This window comes from Branchiostoma belcheri, unplaced genomic scaffold (genome assembly GCF_001625305.1).
Source record: "Branchiostoma belcheri isolate BF01 breed outbred unplaced genomic scaffold, Haploidv18h27 scaffold21, whole genome shotgun sequence".
Taxonomy (NCBI): Eukaryota; Metazoa; Chordata; class Leptocardii; order Amphioxiformes; family Branchiostomatidae; genus Branchiostoma; species Branchiostoma belcheri.
The window spans coordinates 1,995,016-2,013,064 of record NW_017803602.1 but is presented as its reverse complement, the minus strand read 5'-3'; the positions used below and the strand labels follow the sequence as shown (position 1 = coordinate 2,013,064).

Below are 18,049 nucleotides of genomic sequence, written 5' to 3'. Positions count from 1 at the left end.
ATAAACTCTTAGTAACAGTGGGTGATGTTAGAAGGGACAAGGTACATGTGTATGCCCCATTAGTCTCACTACTACAATCTGTGGTTATTATGATATTAGGATCTGATATGATCTTTCCATAATTGTCAAGCTGATAAAGAATACCCTGTGTAATTCTACTGAACAGGACATGGAGCCATGGGAAGGAGCTAGGAAGGGGGGCTGTGTAGTAGTACTGTGGTCATACAAGTAGATGGTACATGTAGTTCTCAATCACTCACACTCAAACGAGCTCACTCCTAGATCCTCAACTACTCCTTAATGTCATTATTAGTTCGGGTTTTATTGTTTGCACTTTAAAACCTACTGTATTCCAGAAGATAAGGCCCACACTTGTTTTTAAATTTTCCCTTTTCTTTGTATTTCTCTACCTTAATAGTCGGACCCTAAATTATGACCTGATCGAGTCATTATTATCTTATCTTCATTCCACAGATAACACAGTCTACTTACGTTTTTCACACAAGACAGAGCCAGGAGCACTTTAAGCTAATAGTTTTCATACGAATAAATCGCTGTAATCATGTGTAGGTGTGAATAGAATGAAGAGCTCAGTAGTAACACCATATGGAAGCAGGGCGGCCTTGTTAGGACACAACAGTTCTGCATTAAATCTTTGCCTGATGAGAGAGACTTTTGCAGCAGTACGTTGAGAGTTAGCAATACCTCAGATGAACTTTCAACGCACGGAAATTCCCCCTACAATATGACACTGCAGCTGCAGATTGCTCTTCTTTTTTCCCGTCATGACCGAAGAAGGTGTCATCTATTTGTTGAATGTTGAATTGAGTTTTAACTCTAAATCTTTACCTTGATCATCGCGAATGGTCGTTTTGTGAACAGGTAAGATACAAAATAGTGCCGAATGTTCGACCCAAAAATTCATCTTGCATCTTTTGGTTGTGCGTTCCAAGTTGGGGCTTTTTTTTTACCCCAACGAAAACTTTTAGTGTATACATACACAATATGAATACGATATCTACAAAATGTCAGCAGATGACATTTAGCTAAATCCTATGTAAGGTCTGTATAAAAATGACATCTGCAGACACTTAGGTTACAAAACCCAGACTGTGACAATAATTGGTGAAATTGGCCCATTCATGATGCGCACATATATGTACCCTCTGTTCTATTTGAGGCTCTATCCTGACCTGTTGCAAATGTGTATGTATGTAGCTTGCGCTCTTCACATTACAGATAGCCATTTGTTGCATGCATGGACGTGTTTTATTCATTATAGGCACTGCCTACTGCGTACCAAAAGTACGTTTTCGTTTCAAAATCAGTATGAAATAGAACAACCGCGCCAATTTTTCACCGGACTGTTGCGCTTGATATTTTCAGTATGTCCATAGCTAGACTAGCAGTTCTCAGTATAACGGGTATCGTATCCCAACAGGGACAACAAGAGTTCCGAGATCTCATACCTCCATGAAATATGGGCTTGATATGTAAATGTAAATTTCTTCTTTAATTACGCAAATGACCTCTGCATTAACATAATATATGCATCGTGATGTTAACTTTTGATTAACTTAAAGATGTCCCAAGTATGACATTCCCATCATTCACCATTGAGAAATCATAGATTTTTTGCATTAATTATGCAAATTAGGTCATCATTTGCATAATTAGTATCTGTTGATGTTCCATCTGCCATAGGTTACATACATTACATGTATGAAAGTTCTATAATGTAAAACACTGTAATTATAGAATTTCCTCATTAATTATGCAAATAAAGTCCTCATTTGCATAATTTACAGTTAATTATGTACATCTCTCTGTCAGATACCTACACACCAAAAATAGATGAAAATACAATGTTCCTATCTGGACTTATTGGCTTTCAAAGATTTCGCCCGAAAGTCCCCTGCAGTTCCTGAACAAGCTGCTAGGGGGACCATACCCACACCACTTATTCCTGACAGGAAAAGCTATCTGTCACCAAAAATTCAAGACCATAGCATGTTCAGGGCCAAAGATACAAAAAACCGGAAGTTCTGCTGCAGTACCAAGGTCATCCACCAGGAGACCCATATTTGACCTTGACCTTTGTCTTCCTAAGACTTATCAGCATACCAAATATCATCACAATCCATAAAGGCGTTATGAAGTTATGCTGACTACAAAGTTGCGGAAACACACACAGACACACACACAGACACACAGACAGACGCCGCCAAAAACAATACCTCCATTTTTCATGGAGGTAAAAATCTGCCGTAGTTTCATGTAAAAGAACGGATACGAAAATGACATGGCCATGATGGAGTATAATGAACCCAAGTGGCTTTGAGAGTTTATTGTAAACCAGTTGTAGTGTAGCACTTTGCTGCCAGTCTTAGTACGAGTAGACAATGATGAGTTCGAGTTGCTGCCCAATGCGTACCTTGAGCGCAGCGGGGGTAAACTGACGACGGGGCACAGCAGGGATGACAGAGATAACGGTAGATAAAGTCCAAGTCCAGACAACCCGCGCTAATTCTCGACGATCTCCTTACGGCAGGACTAACGGGGTTAGCGGAATCTCAGGAAGTTTTTGATGTCCAAAAGGAAGATTGCCGGTAACCAGGACAAGATGTCCCGAAGGAAGGCAATTTGTTGTCCTAACGAAATCAGCTGGTGTTTCACAGAAAGGAGGATATGAAAATATTTTCAACAGTCGAGGACGTCTAGGCTAGTTTTGCCTGGCTTTTGTCTGAAATCCCCTTCATTAGGAGTGAGAATCCCCTATCTTCTTGGTCGATGACGCACCATTGCTTTTTTTGGTGTAACTGGTAAAGAGTGGATATATATTGTGATCTTTGTAAAAAAAAATAGTGTTCTCGTAGTTACAAGGAAGACTACAAACGAGCATACAGCTGTTCACCTCCCCTGACCGTGTTTTATATAAACCTGATTTAGATCTGACCTCCATTACCCGGTCAGCAGGATCCGCGGAGGGGTAGCCGCTTCTCAAGGTCAGGGGCGTTCATGAAGGTCACGGCAGACATCTTTGATGTTCGGCGATGTTTGGTACATTTTACTATGTCTGGTGTAGGCTGGGCAGATGGGAAAGAAAACATCTGTAGATCTAAGATTATCCGGCAAACAGACTAATACAAGAAACAAGACTTCCACGATCTCATGCCTTCGCCAAATGAAGTTCACCATTCCGACTGACGAAATTATACATTTTTTTCATTAATTATGAAAGTAATTCCCACCTGTATACTGTTTTTATTCGTTTCTCTTCACTAGTTCATCGGTACGGTGCTCTCAATGTAGAATATCAAATACATCTGTTCACTTGATGTTCTCATGTAACCTGTCCATCTACCTCAATGGCACTGATGTGCTCGTACAATCTGTACCTACGCTTTTGGTCGGTAGGTGGAGCAGTTGTCCCTTGAGAGCTTTTGTTAACTGACGCAGAACTATCTACTTATGCCTGGGCCATAATGCTTTGATAACTGTACATATCTCACCTCTTTCAAGAGCTGAAAAGCTTGTATCGATAAGAGTAACGGTACGTCTAGGTGTGCGCTGTCGTCACACAGAAGGAAATAGCTTGCCCTGTCTGCGAGCTCTACGAAAGGGCATCCTGTCGGTGTCTTCTCGATCAATTCGCGGTTTAAATCAGCCGATGCTGGCAGATCACTAAGGCCATCCAATGTAATAGAGTAAGATTATTCAGGCAAATACGCTCGATTCTCTGGTAATTTCGAAGTTCAGTGACCTTCTAGCTATTAACAAATCGATCGCGACCGAACGCCGTTGACCCGGAAAGCGAGACTCTCTGTCCTCTCGATCCGTGTCATCCACCGATCCCATCGATCATCACCTGCGGGCACTCCTGCAGTTTATTTTCCTAGCCGCCCGGGGGCGTCTCAGTCTGATGCCAACAGGTTTCCCGCCCTGCCGACAGAAAAGTTGATCCCAAAGCTAAATCAGGCCATTCAGTGCAAGTGCGTCTGCTTTGGGACCATTTGCCTGATTTTGAATCTCAGTGACTCAAATATGCCCTGCATTTCTTCTGAAGGGGCAGAAAGGGGACAAGGTCAGTTTTATTGGTCTGAAAATTATATATATTTGTTCAAAAGGTTTATCAACTTGCTTGAGGAATCAGATAGCTATAGATCTAGAGTTACACAGTAATGATGATGTTGATTGAAATGAAGGCGGGGGTACAACAAACTCTCTATCTGGTCCCTGCTGGATGTTAACCGCAGTAGCCTGCATACATGTGTAGTAGGATTTGCGAGATTTCCGCACAGCGAGGTGAAGTTTGTGTTCCGTTGAACGTCCAGGCGCTAAGCTCCCCTGTCATCAGGTGGTTGATTTGCGGGGCCCGGAGATCACCGTGGTCTGGTGCTCACAGGTCCACCGCCCCGCCGGTTTCCGCACAGGAAATATCCCCGCATTCTTCTGCGATCTGGCGACGATTTGAGAAGACAAACGTTGCACGTCAAAGTAACAGCCAGTTTTGCTATGTAAAAAAAATACTAAGAGTTTTCTTTGACACATACAAAGTGGTTGTTGCACGTATAACTCTTTCCCGAGTAGTAGAGATATTCGGTTAATCGCTGTATGAAAAATTGAAAAATATAGCAGGTGCATTTCTCATGAGTCATGTACAGTCTTAGTGATGCTCAACATTTACAGACAATGAAGTCTAAAACAACACTACTAGAGGCTTTTGAGACCTCTAAACATCAGAGCACTTGCTTGTAGTTTGTATCAAGGTTAAGTCGTACATGCTGCCTTTGCAAAAAGAGAACCTGTCAGCCTTTAGATAAATGGCTAATATTCGTGCCGGCAGTTAAAATATGCCAGTCACCGCAGAATATTAAACACAGTTGGCATCTAACACACATACTCGACACAAAGCGAAGTGTCACATTGGGAAGTAGAAACCAGCTGCCCGTTACGACTGTGGCATTTGCAGATTTAACTGTCGTTTGACTTTGACATTGACAGAAGCAGTTGAAATATGAGTGAAGACACACCCAATTAAACATCGTCAACCTGTTGTCATTTCTGTCGAATCAACACAGATATAAAATCACCAACACTAACATTCTGTTTAACAAAGTGCCCGTCACAGTCCTAAGCAGCATGATAAGTATGTTGTTGGAATTTTATCTACACTATTAAGCGATGAAGGAAAAAGCTTGTGAGAAAACCTTGCATTCATTTTCGTGGCTATTGTTTAACGTGCCTTAGAATTACTTTGAACTTTTAAAGGGAAGAGGTACTATGTGCCAGTCAACATGCATGGGTCTCCATGGACCCCCTTTTCTTGATGGACCGATGTGTAGTGTCCGTCCATCTCCAAAGCCCCCCCCCCCCCCCCCTCTATCCCTACTTCGTTGGGTGCACAGCCCGAGGTTTCCCAGAGTTGTGAACAGGGTGTTGAATATCACCACAGGAATGGTGTTTCAGAACGGCTGGAATATAATGTCAGAACGTTCATGTTAAACGGACCTTGACGGTATAAGGGAAGGCGTACGCATGGCGATCGTACAAAATAAAAACGCCATGCAGTTTAACTTGATTATATTCGGTGATCCGAACATTCACATGTATTCTAATTCGGTACGATCCTCCCTCACCCACCCCATGCCCTGATTCTACAGATTCGCATTTGATACAGGTGCAGGCCACATTTCCTTCTCCTTTCTTCGCTCTTCCACTCCTCAATCTACTTCATACACTTTTTCATCACCTTGTTTTATAATCATTCCTCGGATAGCACTGGTTTCTCAGGGCAAAACATATATTGCCTAATATTTTCTTATCATACTTTAAAATGCACGGTGATGATGTTCAAGGCAATGTACATTTCACAAATCCCCCCTTTCTGGAATGGAACAGTCCTGGACCTTCCGTTGGCGGCAGAGTCCCAGCTCGGTTGTTTTGATCTAGTCTCTGTCGTCGCTCGTACGATTGTTGTGGCTCTTGCAGCACGCCGAGCCTGGCCCGTACGAATCCGAGCCGTGCGTCGCTCTCAGAGGGAGTATCTGTGCGTGACTGCCGGCCCCGGTCACAGGAAGTCCCGGCGGTGCTGACAGCTCCCTGCCGCCCCAGCAGCCGGGTTGGACCGGCAAGGCTGCCAGGGCAGTGGCGGGAACGTGTGTCATCAACGGCGGCACGTCACGGTCGTCTGAAACACGAGTCCGAGCGAGGAAAGGTTCGGCTGGGCTGGCAAGCTGGCTCCTGTGGCCCTCGTCACCAGTTCGTCATAAGGATGTCGTCTTGATATGAAGCCATTCTTGCCTGATCTACAAGCGCAAATAAAGGCCAACTAATAAGAGATTAGTATTACCTCTCATAGTATAACGTTTAAATACACTGAAAACAGTCCAAACTTAATTACCTGACACCTGAGATGACGGAACCTTGTCCAACTACTGGAGATACACAAACAGTCTGTCAGCATTGCCCTGCATCTACAATAACACACGTGTAACGTACCTAACTCCTTACACAACTTCAACTGCCTACATCTGTAGAACCACAGGCCTAATCCTTACGGCAACTTCAACCCACGCTGGCATCCTACATCTAAAATAACATACACATATGATAGATACCTAATCCTTGTAGCCATTCCAAGATCACACATGTGACGTACTTAATCCTTGTGACAATTTCAGGCACAGTGGCATTCTACATGTACAATAACACACATGTAACATTAATCCTAAAGGCAACCTCTGTCACTTCAAGTGTGCCGACCGGCTGGTGAGAATTACTGCAATAGTAGACTTGAAGAAATATACGCCAAAAAGCAGTTACTCAAGAAATACGAAGAAATATATATTTCATAAGGTCTTGAAGAAATCCAATCGTGTGTATGAAAGCATTTTGGACAAGATAAGGAGCGACGGTTGGTCATATTTATTTAGATACTTGATACACAACGAGGACGACTTTCTATCTCGTTTCTTTGTATATTCCCTCGAGTACACTGTAGTCAATTTCTACTTACCTTGACCCAGAGAATTCTAGTGGAACTTATGATACGTGATGTCGGTGTCTTAAGAGTCCAGCATGCTCATCTATTTTCATGGGCTGCTATCCAGCAAACTGACAGGCTCGCCAAGACTCGGGTCAGGTCGTGTTTGTTGTTTCTCGCTGAAGGAACGTTTATTTTAACAAACTGAAGAGAAACAAGATGAGTTGTCAATCGGCAGGGATTATCTTTAAACCAGGGAAACACAGTCTCTGGTACAGAGTACATACCCGCTCATATATAGCCGTATTAAACGCATGGTAGACCACATTCTCACTATTCCACATTTCTAGTTATAGTTTAGATGTGATTGTGGTGTCGCAAACAGGTTGCAGCACTTGGAGCCAAATGGTGCACATTCTGGGGATACGCAGTCATTACAAACATAGTAATCCATGCCACTACTCAAGAAAACTTATAAAAGGAAAAGAATTATCTGCCTTGCGCGGCTGCCTTTCACCCCACCCCATGTCTTGCGGGTATGTACATGTATTCCTATTTCTAAAAATAACCGTTTTGTCAAGAAGCCATGTGGATAGACTGTAGATAGTTTGATCTTCGTGTCTTGCTGTTAAGACCGGTAGCGAGGTTTGACGTGACCTAACTCTCCACATTCCGTGGGTGTCGCGAGATTCCGCCCCGAGGAAAACGGGATTTAGTTAGGACTTAGTCAGCTCGCCTTGCCAGCTAGGTTCAATAGTTCAAGTTCGTTTCGTAGCTGATAACAGGGTCTCGGGCTGTCCTGTACTGGTCAGTTCTTACTTCCCATTTCTTTAGAAGATCTGGCACAGGTGGTTGAGATGGTCACTGATAATCTCCAAGCAGCTGCAGATGGAAGATTCCGGCTCAGTCTCAGCGATCTGAGTGTGTTTTTGTAATATTTACTATTTGTTTTTGTAATAGTAAGTCTTTTTTTCTAGTACTTCATCTTTTCAACTCTTCGCCTCCTCCGTAGGATCTTGAAACCTGCTTGGAGATCAGCCAAAAAGTGGTTACATTATCTCCTTTGTCTATTACTGGTTTCCTTAACGTTGTAGGTTGCTGACGGTTAGTAGCCGCTAGACACAGCTTTCCACCCGCGATCGCGATAACAACGCAACATCCCGATGATAAGAATACAAGCGAAGGTTCTCTCTTGTCCCAGCACCTCAGTTCCGTTACATTTCTACACGACGTCCCAATGCTGTACTTGTACTTGGGTAATTGTTGCACTTGGGTTTCTCTGTGACACGTACTAATTTAGGCAATTACAACATATCTTCCTGCCAAGATCTCGGAAACACCTTCGCCTGGAGTTATATAACAGCGACAGCTGCCCTTAGGAACATGTCAAAGTCATTCTTCCATCATCCTGGGTTATACTGGGGTGGAGGCAAAGATGGCACGTCACTAGAGGCTAATCTCCAAGCAGATCCCTTTCGGTAGCAAGAGAGTATCCATTAGCCAGAGGAGTCTTCCAGCTATATGCTATAGGTGACTGCTCTTGATTATCTTTGCTTTCGGTAGCGTTCGTGTGCGTGTGTCTGTGAGTCTGTCTGTAAGCACAATAACTAGAGAAGGCTTAGATGGTAGGTAGATATTTGGTAGGTGGGAAGGTCTTGATGAGACCTGTCTAGAAAAAAGCCATATAATGTGGCTTACCTTTAGTATTAATCGGCCTTCTAACCGTCCCTCACCAATTCTTTATCATACTATAAAAGAGAATGTCCACAGGTCAGGAATGGAGGTACATACTTAACTGTACTTCCCACGCGTTCTTACTTGCCCACGCGTTGTTCGGGTGTGTACAGTGTGTTCATTCCAGGTGGATTTGTAGCTGCTCCGGTGATCACACGGCGTTTATCACGCCTTTAGCGCTTCTATCTCTTCAATAAACAAAAGGATAATGCGCTCAGGTCCCAACCCAAATACTTCTGTAAGCACTGGGCGGGGACAAGCCGTGGAATCTACTCCAACATCACGTGCTACAGGTGGGTGTTCAGCCCGCTATAACTTAAAGCAGGCACTACTCCAAACATATTCAGCAAGTAAGGGTAGTAAGTATGCGGTACGTTAGTTATCAGAGTCTTCTTCCCATGAAATCGTCAGAGGGATTTTACTAAATCGGCTCCATTTTTCCGCCCAAGTGCTACCTGCTTTGCATAAACAAACAACTCATTTCACCTGAAGGACTCCATAATGAGAATCCAATTGTTTATGTGTCCAAATCTATAGACTAACACGGGTAAAACATGTGAATACATGTACAAGAGGGATGGGGCGCTGCGTGCTCGCCATTCTTCACATTGCATAGTGTAATCGTAGTCAACATGTCAGCTCTCTGAAGCAAACCCTTACTACTACGGCAGTAGGAAAGGATCTCACGTTCATTCTAAGATCCTTTGATCCTTTGAAGTTTTGAAGGAGTTAGCTGAAAGGCTAGTGACACAATGTTGAATGTTGTAGACATTAGACAGAAAACACTGAGAGTGCAGGCCGGAAAAAAAGCAATATGCAGTGTTGTGTATGTTTAGATTTCTAGCTCTAGTAGAGTTTTGAGTCCTTGTCTTTACACCTACTACCTTAAGTACACCATCTCGTTAAGTCATTTACTTCAAGGTGTGAAAAAGTGAGAATAAAGGCGTGAAGTGGACAGAATCCTATTACTGCCACAGGGCAACTGAGATTGTAGATAAACAATTTTAATCCAAAGTTGACACAACAGCTCAGCCCCCCTCCCCACCTGCACACACAAACATCGTCAGAGTCGGGAGATTAGCACGTGACAAGTACCCCCCCCCCCGATCTAACAGTGATTCAGAAGTATTTATGTACCGAGGTCTTCCTTCTCTAGATGTTCTTGGAAGTTGAGTCTCTTGCTGGTGCCTTATTCACAAACAAACCATCTGTGCTGGATAAATTAATTGTCGAGAAAGTAGATGTTCTATTGCAAAGTACGAACATACACAAAGTCTACATGATTAAAGTAACCACAGTGCAGTAAAAAGAAAACAGAGGGACTTGCTAAAACCTCGGCAGGTAGAACGCATGTAGGCTGTACAGGCTTTTAAATCCCTTCCAGTCTAAAAAGTTGTTTGGTAACAAGTTCAAGTCAATCATTGGCAAAACCTTGCCAAAGACGTAATGTACAATCGTTGGTGTTTTTGGAGGACCCGCCGTATAGCAGTTTAGCGTCATGGACTGATCGTTGGAATTTGAATTGATAGGCCAACTCATAGTAGAAATACCCAGACTGACTGCTACGAGCGATGGTGACTATATCACGCAATAAGGAATGAATGTGCCTTCGGCTAATCCATCTACTTCTTTATCTTTCTTTCTTCCCTTCCTTTTCCCTTCCTTTGTTCCTTCCTGTCTTTATGTTTTCCTTCCTTCTCTCGTCGTTCTTTCCCCCTTCCTTCCTACATACATGTATCAAATAGACACTAGTGTCGTAGCACTCCTCTTTCACACGTTGACCCTACGTCCCAGCTAAGCCAGTACGGACCCTGTACCATGTCTACTCCGACAGATACTTACAGAAAGCTTTCCCTTATCTTAACGCTATCGCAGTATATCTCACGCGCCATTCTAGATAACTTGGCGGGAAGCAGACCGGTTTAATGACTCGAAGACGTCTTTTCTGACTTAGCGAAGACTTTGTGGGATTAACCTCCTCGATAAGCCTGTCGTGTGAGCCGTGTTTTATGTGGTATTAGTGTGAGATGGGGATGTTCGGATTACTGAGGCGTCTGGCGGAGACAATGACGACTTCTCTCGATGATGGGATGAAGACGTACGACGTACTATTTACCTAATTGGCACTGGAGAGGGAGAGAGAGAGAGAGAGAGGAGAGATAGAAAGAGAGGAGAGAGAGATTGAGAGATTGCGTTTCCACTGAATAAGTCACGGTAACTGTTTCACCGTTTAGTACTCAGTGTGTCAGCTTACGCTAGTCCCAGACTTTATCGGGCGGTGACTGGGCCAAACTGTCGCCTTGAGCAACTTTTTACGGGCCCACTGGGCTAGTTGGGCTTTCCAAAACTTACTCATTCACAAGTACCCACCAGAGACCCCTCTGCCACAACAAAAATGTAAACTGCACATGAAGCCAACCTGGCAGCCTGACATGCCCGGAACGTCCATATGAATCTGGTTAACGTTAAACACTTTGTGTAACACTAACCATGTACTGCCGGTCGACACGACACGACACCTTTGCGTTTGACCCGGTAATGTTTGGAAATCAAAATAACCTGAAGGGAAATATTGGACGTTAAATGGGTCGCAAGGGGCAATACCGCAGTGCACACTGGGAGATGCAACTGGAAGTTAGAACCAACTAACGATTTATCTGGATTTAGAACTACCAAAGAATGAATGAATCGCACTGCATTTGATATTATTTACAACTTGGGTAAAGATGTTCAAAGTAATCACTTCTGTTTTCAATGAACGATCAGATAAAACATGGAACGTTCCTGACCAATTGCGTGGTCGCACAGAAGTTACCATTTGATTTATGTTCATGTTTAACATTTACCTATGAAGCTGGTGTGTTACGCCGAAGGGCGATTATACCAGCTATATCTGTATCGGTATAGTCGGTATAACCGCCCTTCGGCGTAACACACCAGCTTCGCAGGCACGCGGCTATACCGCTACAGATACAGACAGATACAGACAGTTCATAGCTGCCCTAGACTGCGTAGAAGCGCACTGGAACTGATTACGTAACAGTACCTGTCGGAACCTCAACATAGTCTCGTTCCCATGTTAGTCAAAGCCCCATATCTAGGACCCTGTTGCCCTTCCCCGTTTCCATGACGACCTGCCACAAATTGCGTAAACATGACGGATGTACTGGCCGCCCCTGTCTGACAGAACCGACGATAATATTTACTCTCCCTATCAGGGCCTGTTCCAAACTCTGTACGCGCTGCCAGGGCGCGATGGCCGCGGGGGTGGCACGCGGGCGTTTGGTGGGCACTGCTTGTAATCGTCATGCAAGTGTAGAGTGACTCAGTGTTTTACGCGTGTTATCTAAACATCGTCTATGTTTTTCTAGTGCACGTGGTTTCTTCTTTCCCTCTAGATCTCCCCTAAAGAGAGCGACAGATAACTTTTAGAGGGAAGGGAAGAGACCACTAGAAAGGCGTCCGGTCCACCAAACACGCGCGTATAACACGAAGCCTCACCCTGCATCTGCTTGGAGATTATAACCTTTGTTGTTGCCTCTAAATAAAACATCGTGATCACAAAATGAACTTAGTCTTTAGCCAATTAATTTCTGTGTTGGAACAAAAAATCTCTGGAGCAGAGAAACTGGTGGAATAAGCTCTTGCATGCATAGCCGTTTGGATTCCATCACGACTGAAAAAAAGGTACCGCTTTCAAGTCTGCGTAGCTTGATTAAAGACCAACCCCACTCTGTAGTGTAAGCGCTTATCAGAAACTCCGAAGAATCGTCCAATTTCTCTTTGGTAGGTAAACACCAGACACACCTGGTCACGCAGGTAATTTTCGCACAGTTCTTAATCCAACGTGGCAAATGTCGTCTTTACCTGGTGGAGGTGAAATGAAAGAGAAGGTTGGTTAAAATCCTACCAAGGACATGGGTGTCTTTAAAAGATGACCTGTGATTTGTAAACGCTTAACTGGGACTATTGTCATTGTCGTTATGTTACAATCATTACACGTATGCGTTTACGTGTAATCTTCCGGTTCAATTTACAATACACGTCAAAAGAATAGATCAAAGATGTCAATTGTAGTGCATTAAGTTATCTGGGGAAATCAAAGGGTATAGGACATCACGAAACTTTCAATCTGGATCGTAAGCTCTTTGCAAACATGCCCATTTTGTCGTACCTAGACCCCAAATGTCGCAGACAGGTCTGCGTACTGTGTTGCCAATGAGACGCCTTTGAAATGACCTTCAGGAACAATACAAAATCGACTATGGCCGAACCTTTCCCGTTCTTATCTCTCCTCACGAAGTCCGCCCTGCACACCCTCCCACTCAGTGATTATATGAGTTGCTTGTTGTGACGTTTGTAGCGGTTTGATTGACATGTGATTGGCACGAGAACAATCGCTGCCCCGTCATCCCTGCCATTATAGAGCACTTCAATCTAATGAAATCCTCACGGCTTTATCTTATCGGCCTCGGATCTCTCCGATCGGAGCCTGTGCGGGTCTGCCGCGGGTTTGGCGAGTTTTCCCCACTGTTATGTTGTTAAGGTGAAATGACAGACTTTGTCCGCATGAACGTATATTTACAGCTCACTGCTACCGCCAAGAACCACCAATAAACATAATAGCCAATTGCTACAGCCTGATTCCATAGATCTGTGCGATTTTATTAACATAAATGAACATCTAATTCATTCATTTAGCATTGTCAGCATTATATGGCTTTTTTTTTGGCTCGAAGGTTCTGAATGCAGATCTGATTTAGATATATGGAATCGTCCCTATTGCTGTATGAATTATTCCATAGGTATGTCGTATCGTATGTCTACGTTTCACATGTCTCTTCTACAATCACGTGACATCTTTACTCGCTGTTGGACACACCATATAATTCTTTTCTACTTTTCTTTTATTTTGATAAAATGAACTTCATCATCATAATTTTCAGATAGTGACTTGCAGCGTTCAGATCCCGGCAACAAAAATGTCTGTTTGCTCGACAAAGTGCAAGGTACGGGGTGTGGGAGTCCCACCCGCCCTTACCAAATAAAGAAAGAAAAAATACTTTTAGAGAACATGAAATCATAAGGCATACATGCATGAATCTATATCCATGAATGTCTCTTTCCCGAAAAAGAAAGATTAAATCTTATGGAAAATCACTTCCTGCGCATGGTGTTTATAGACCTAAACAGGTTTACCCTCAATCAACAATACTGCTCGCTCCAAGATGAATGTTTTGACTTATACACAACTAAACATGTACGTTACCCTTTTTGACTTTTGCTAGATATGCAGTTCACGACGCAGACATTAAAAGTCAAGCATAGCTTAACCCTAATTTAACGGAGATTACGCGAAAATGACTGCATCGCCTATTTCCACATATACACACAGCTTACAATGTCGTATTCATGTGGCGTGCTGCTCTGGGTTGAGGTCATTTCAGACACATCTAGCACTTACTAATGCTGCATCGTAGGCGGTATTAATTGAAATTTCAACAATGCAACATGGAAGCTTAAGTTCCATTAGAGGCACTAGTCTGCTATATGAGTTGACTAGGCTACTTTAAATGTCGAGAAAAAGTGTGAGTGGATTTGGTATCCCCTGGTATCGATTAGTCTGGAGACAGAAATTGGTCATGAGATAGTCCCTGAATTCTGTAATAGGCTATCGTGAGTAAGAGTTCGGCAGAGACTGAAGTCGAGTTCTGCACAGCGAGGCTCCGGGATGGCGTGCCACGGTGGTTACTATGTGGGACACTTCTGTGCACTTTAAAGGCGCTATAAATGGCCGACCTACGGGATATGGCATCTAGGGCTGTGGTGGCGGTCCTTCTCCTGCCTTTGATGTGAACTGGAGGTTTCTAACCCACAGTCCTTTGGTTCATTTTACCCCTCCTTTGATGGTGAACCGGCTTGAAAAGGTCGAGGTGGGAACGGGGTGGGTAGTAGTTATCTTGCTTATGGCGAACATGTCTACTGTAATCCATGGCTAATATTGCCAGGATGCTAACCTTCCTAGTTTTATTCCCCTCCCCAACGGTCGTTCCCTGCTATAGCTATCATTCTGCAAATGTCTCGAGCCAACTGATGCCATTTTCCAGACAGACTCATGAATGATACACAGTACGCACACAACATGATTTTGCATCAGCTAGGGCCCTTTGTGTGACAGCTAAGTGTCCGTCCGTATTCCAAACCACTATGTCCCTGATTGAACTTTGTAACAATCCGAGTTCCTCTTTTTCACATGCGGCAAGGCTTTACAAACGAGCTCTGGTAGGACGTGTCTACTCCTGTTAATCCTATAAAGATAGCAGAACCATCTATTTTGAAGCCCCCACTTTAGGCACATTAAATCAGGCACATTACGGAGGTTGATTGTGTTGAAGCAGGCGGGACTGCGCGGTAATGACGGTGTACGTACCCAGGAATGTCCCCTCCCGCGAGGACTGTCAACTCGTCCTGCCCTGTGATCGCACAACCCAGTAATTATCTGTCAACGGTTTTGTTTGGAGGCTTTAAGCCTGTTCTTAGGATTCCTTTCACCACGGCCCAAAGTTATCATCACAAACTAATTTGAGCGTGGCGAACGTGAAATCACACCGACTGTTGGATAATTCTATACTCCACAAGAACTCTGTCAATGTCTCCTTCACTTCGTCCGCTGCAGGCATTTGGTATAGAAATGGCCCCGGTATAAAAGGTGAACAGCTTTAGGTCAGTGTCGGGTCGTGTGATTGGTTTTAAACTCAGATCAGTCAATGGCTATCGAAGCCAAGCCAAGGCTTGTTATTGTGGACGTTATTTGCGTCCTAGGGATCACAAATCCGCTTTAGTGCTTTGACCTTTGTAATTGCGTCTTCTCGCTGTGACCATACGTGTTCTAGGCCTTGGGAGACTTAAAATTTAATGTTTATTAAATATTTCAGATCTTACTCTAAATCTACCCTTATTGTGCGATTGTTGGTACGTATTGTGTGTACATTTATCCCCGGAGGTAGAAGTGAAATAGTGCCTGTGATGTGAAGAGAGACCATGAAAGTGAGTTAGATGAGTAATAACCGGGATGGCCAGCTGCCTGTCCCGGAGCGGTGTGTGGGTGGGCCCGTCCGTCAGGACACGGGCTACCGGACCGGACCGGGGTAGGACCAGGGGCAGGCCGCGCACGTGGTGGAAATATATGCTGTTCTGTAAATTTCAGAGAAGATGAATGAGTTGGTCAGGAGAAGTGACATTTTTCATAGTCCACCCCTACACACACCTGCACATACTGAATTCTGGAATTCCTATTAAATACTTGAATAATAATGAGAAATTTATATTCCTGGCATCCTTTGACTACCTTTAACTACATCCTCCTATATTGAAGCAATTACCTAAAAGTGACAGGAAGTCGAATGTTCTAGTGTATTAAATGTTAGATGTCTATCTATGTATGTTTGTAAACATGTGGTCCGTTCTTAGCCCAGTGGGGCCAAAATGTACTATATACTGAAGTCTTCATTTATGAAGAATGATTTTATTTTATAGGTGGATGAATAGAATTATGACATTAAATGCAAAGTGCTAGGTACGAAAACGTTAGGAAATCATGGCTTCCAAACCTCGTTATCGTACACTGCCTGGTCCCAAGTTAATGTGACTTTTTGTCCCCATTTACAAAATCTCAATTATGTTTTCTTCCTGTCCTTAAAAACCATTTCCTGTCCTCAAAAAGCATTGACGAAATGGCTTGATTACTTCTGATGAGTTGACTTAGGTCAAGAGTGTTACGAAAGAGGCTGCTAATGCATCTTGTCGGTTTTTGTCAGAATCTAGAGCCTCTATTGTCATACTCCTCCCGAACTAGCGACACGGATGCACCCATCGTCAGTTCGTCAGTAATGTTTGACAAGTAGGGCCAATTACGTGTGTGTGCGGAGGTAAAGTTTGTCGTTCTGCATGGAGGAGTTCTGTCAACTGTTCTGTCGACTCCTGCAGGTAGTCTCGCTATGCACAGACCGATCGTAGTCACGGGCATGTGGCCTCCACGGGAGGTCCGCAGCTTTGTTTAAGTGTAAAAGTGTAAGTTTAAAATGAGCAAATTGAAATGGATGGAGGCTAGTTCATAGGACAAAACATGGGACAAGCAACATAGCATAACTACAAAAGTCCTTCAAGCTCGAAAGTAAAACATTGGCCTGTTGTTATTGTCCTTTCTTAGCCCTACAACGCTACAGAGCCGGTGTGGACCACTTACTAGTACTCTGCCTTGGGGGCACGCGAATCTGAAACCTTAGTCCGACCTAACTCCAAGCTGACAGGACACAGAGTTTAGTTTACCGTCGTTTGTCGCCCTTCTGAAGTCAACTCAGCGGAACGGCTTCCGCGTGGCGCGAAACTCCGGCCTAAACCGTGAAAATCTCGGCTCGGGACGAGGTGTACGGATTTAGTGGATGCTCCCAGCTGTGTGTAATAAATGCACCTGTCATAGTAACACCTGAGGGACGTGGGGGGGGGCGTAAAATCTGTGTGACAAAGTGCATTCTTCCCACATCACCGGATAGTGTACTGATGGATTTGTTTCCATTTCGTGGACTGATTTGTATGATCTTTATTGATGTCACATTCCACAAATTATATGTTTGTGCTTTCATTGAACTCTTTAGTTTGAGTTGAATTTTTTCTGGCTGTTCTCACGGGAACGTCTCTACTTCCGCCCTCTCCTTCTCCCTAACATGTTTACTGACCTAGTTTACAGAGGAAATCAGTTTTCTAGAATCTCCTTTTTCCCTAAACCTAAAACAGATCGAACACACTTCAAGCTTTAATGGTCACTTGTTCTCACTAAGAGTATCGGGAGGCCAATTTCGGGTCACTACAGATCAATTATTGGTTTTCGTTCGTCATCTCATTTGAGTATTTGGCGCGGATGAAAAATTGAAAGGTAGTTGTTCTTCTATAACGTAGTGCATGCAGTTATATCGGCCTTGTAAAGAAAGGCGCGGCGTGAAATAATCATTAAGCTAATAACAGTGATAATCTACAATCAGTAGACAATAGTGGGACAAGTTCGAAAGGCCCGTGGGCTCAGAAACGTCCATTTTTTAAATGCCCCTCTCGGTCTTTGTACTCGCCTGTTGTCGGTGGATTGCGTGTCCTTCGTAACGACACTGAGGGCCCCGAGCTAACTGGCCTCCTTCGGTTCCCGGCCTCCGTTACCAGGGGGCACTTCTGACTTCAAATTGGCACCCCCAGAACAAACAGCCTAATATCCATCCGTCTCCTGCTTCTGCCCGCTCCCAAAACACACAGAACAGACCGTGGGGCAGCAGACACCTGACT

General features: G+C 43.8%; 1 protein-coding gene across 2 annotated transcripts in view; it reads left to right on the top strand.

The window, feature by feature from the left end:
• The window catches only part of LOC109469779 (R-spondin-2-like), a 39,960-nt gene that overhangs the window by 1,560 nt on the left and 20,351 nt on the right, over nucleotides 1-18,049 (top strand). The window lies entirely within an intron of this gene.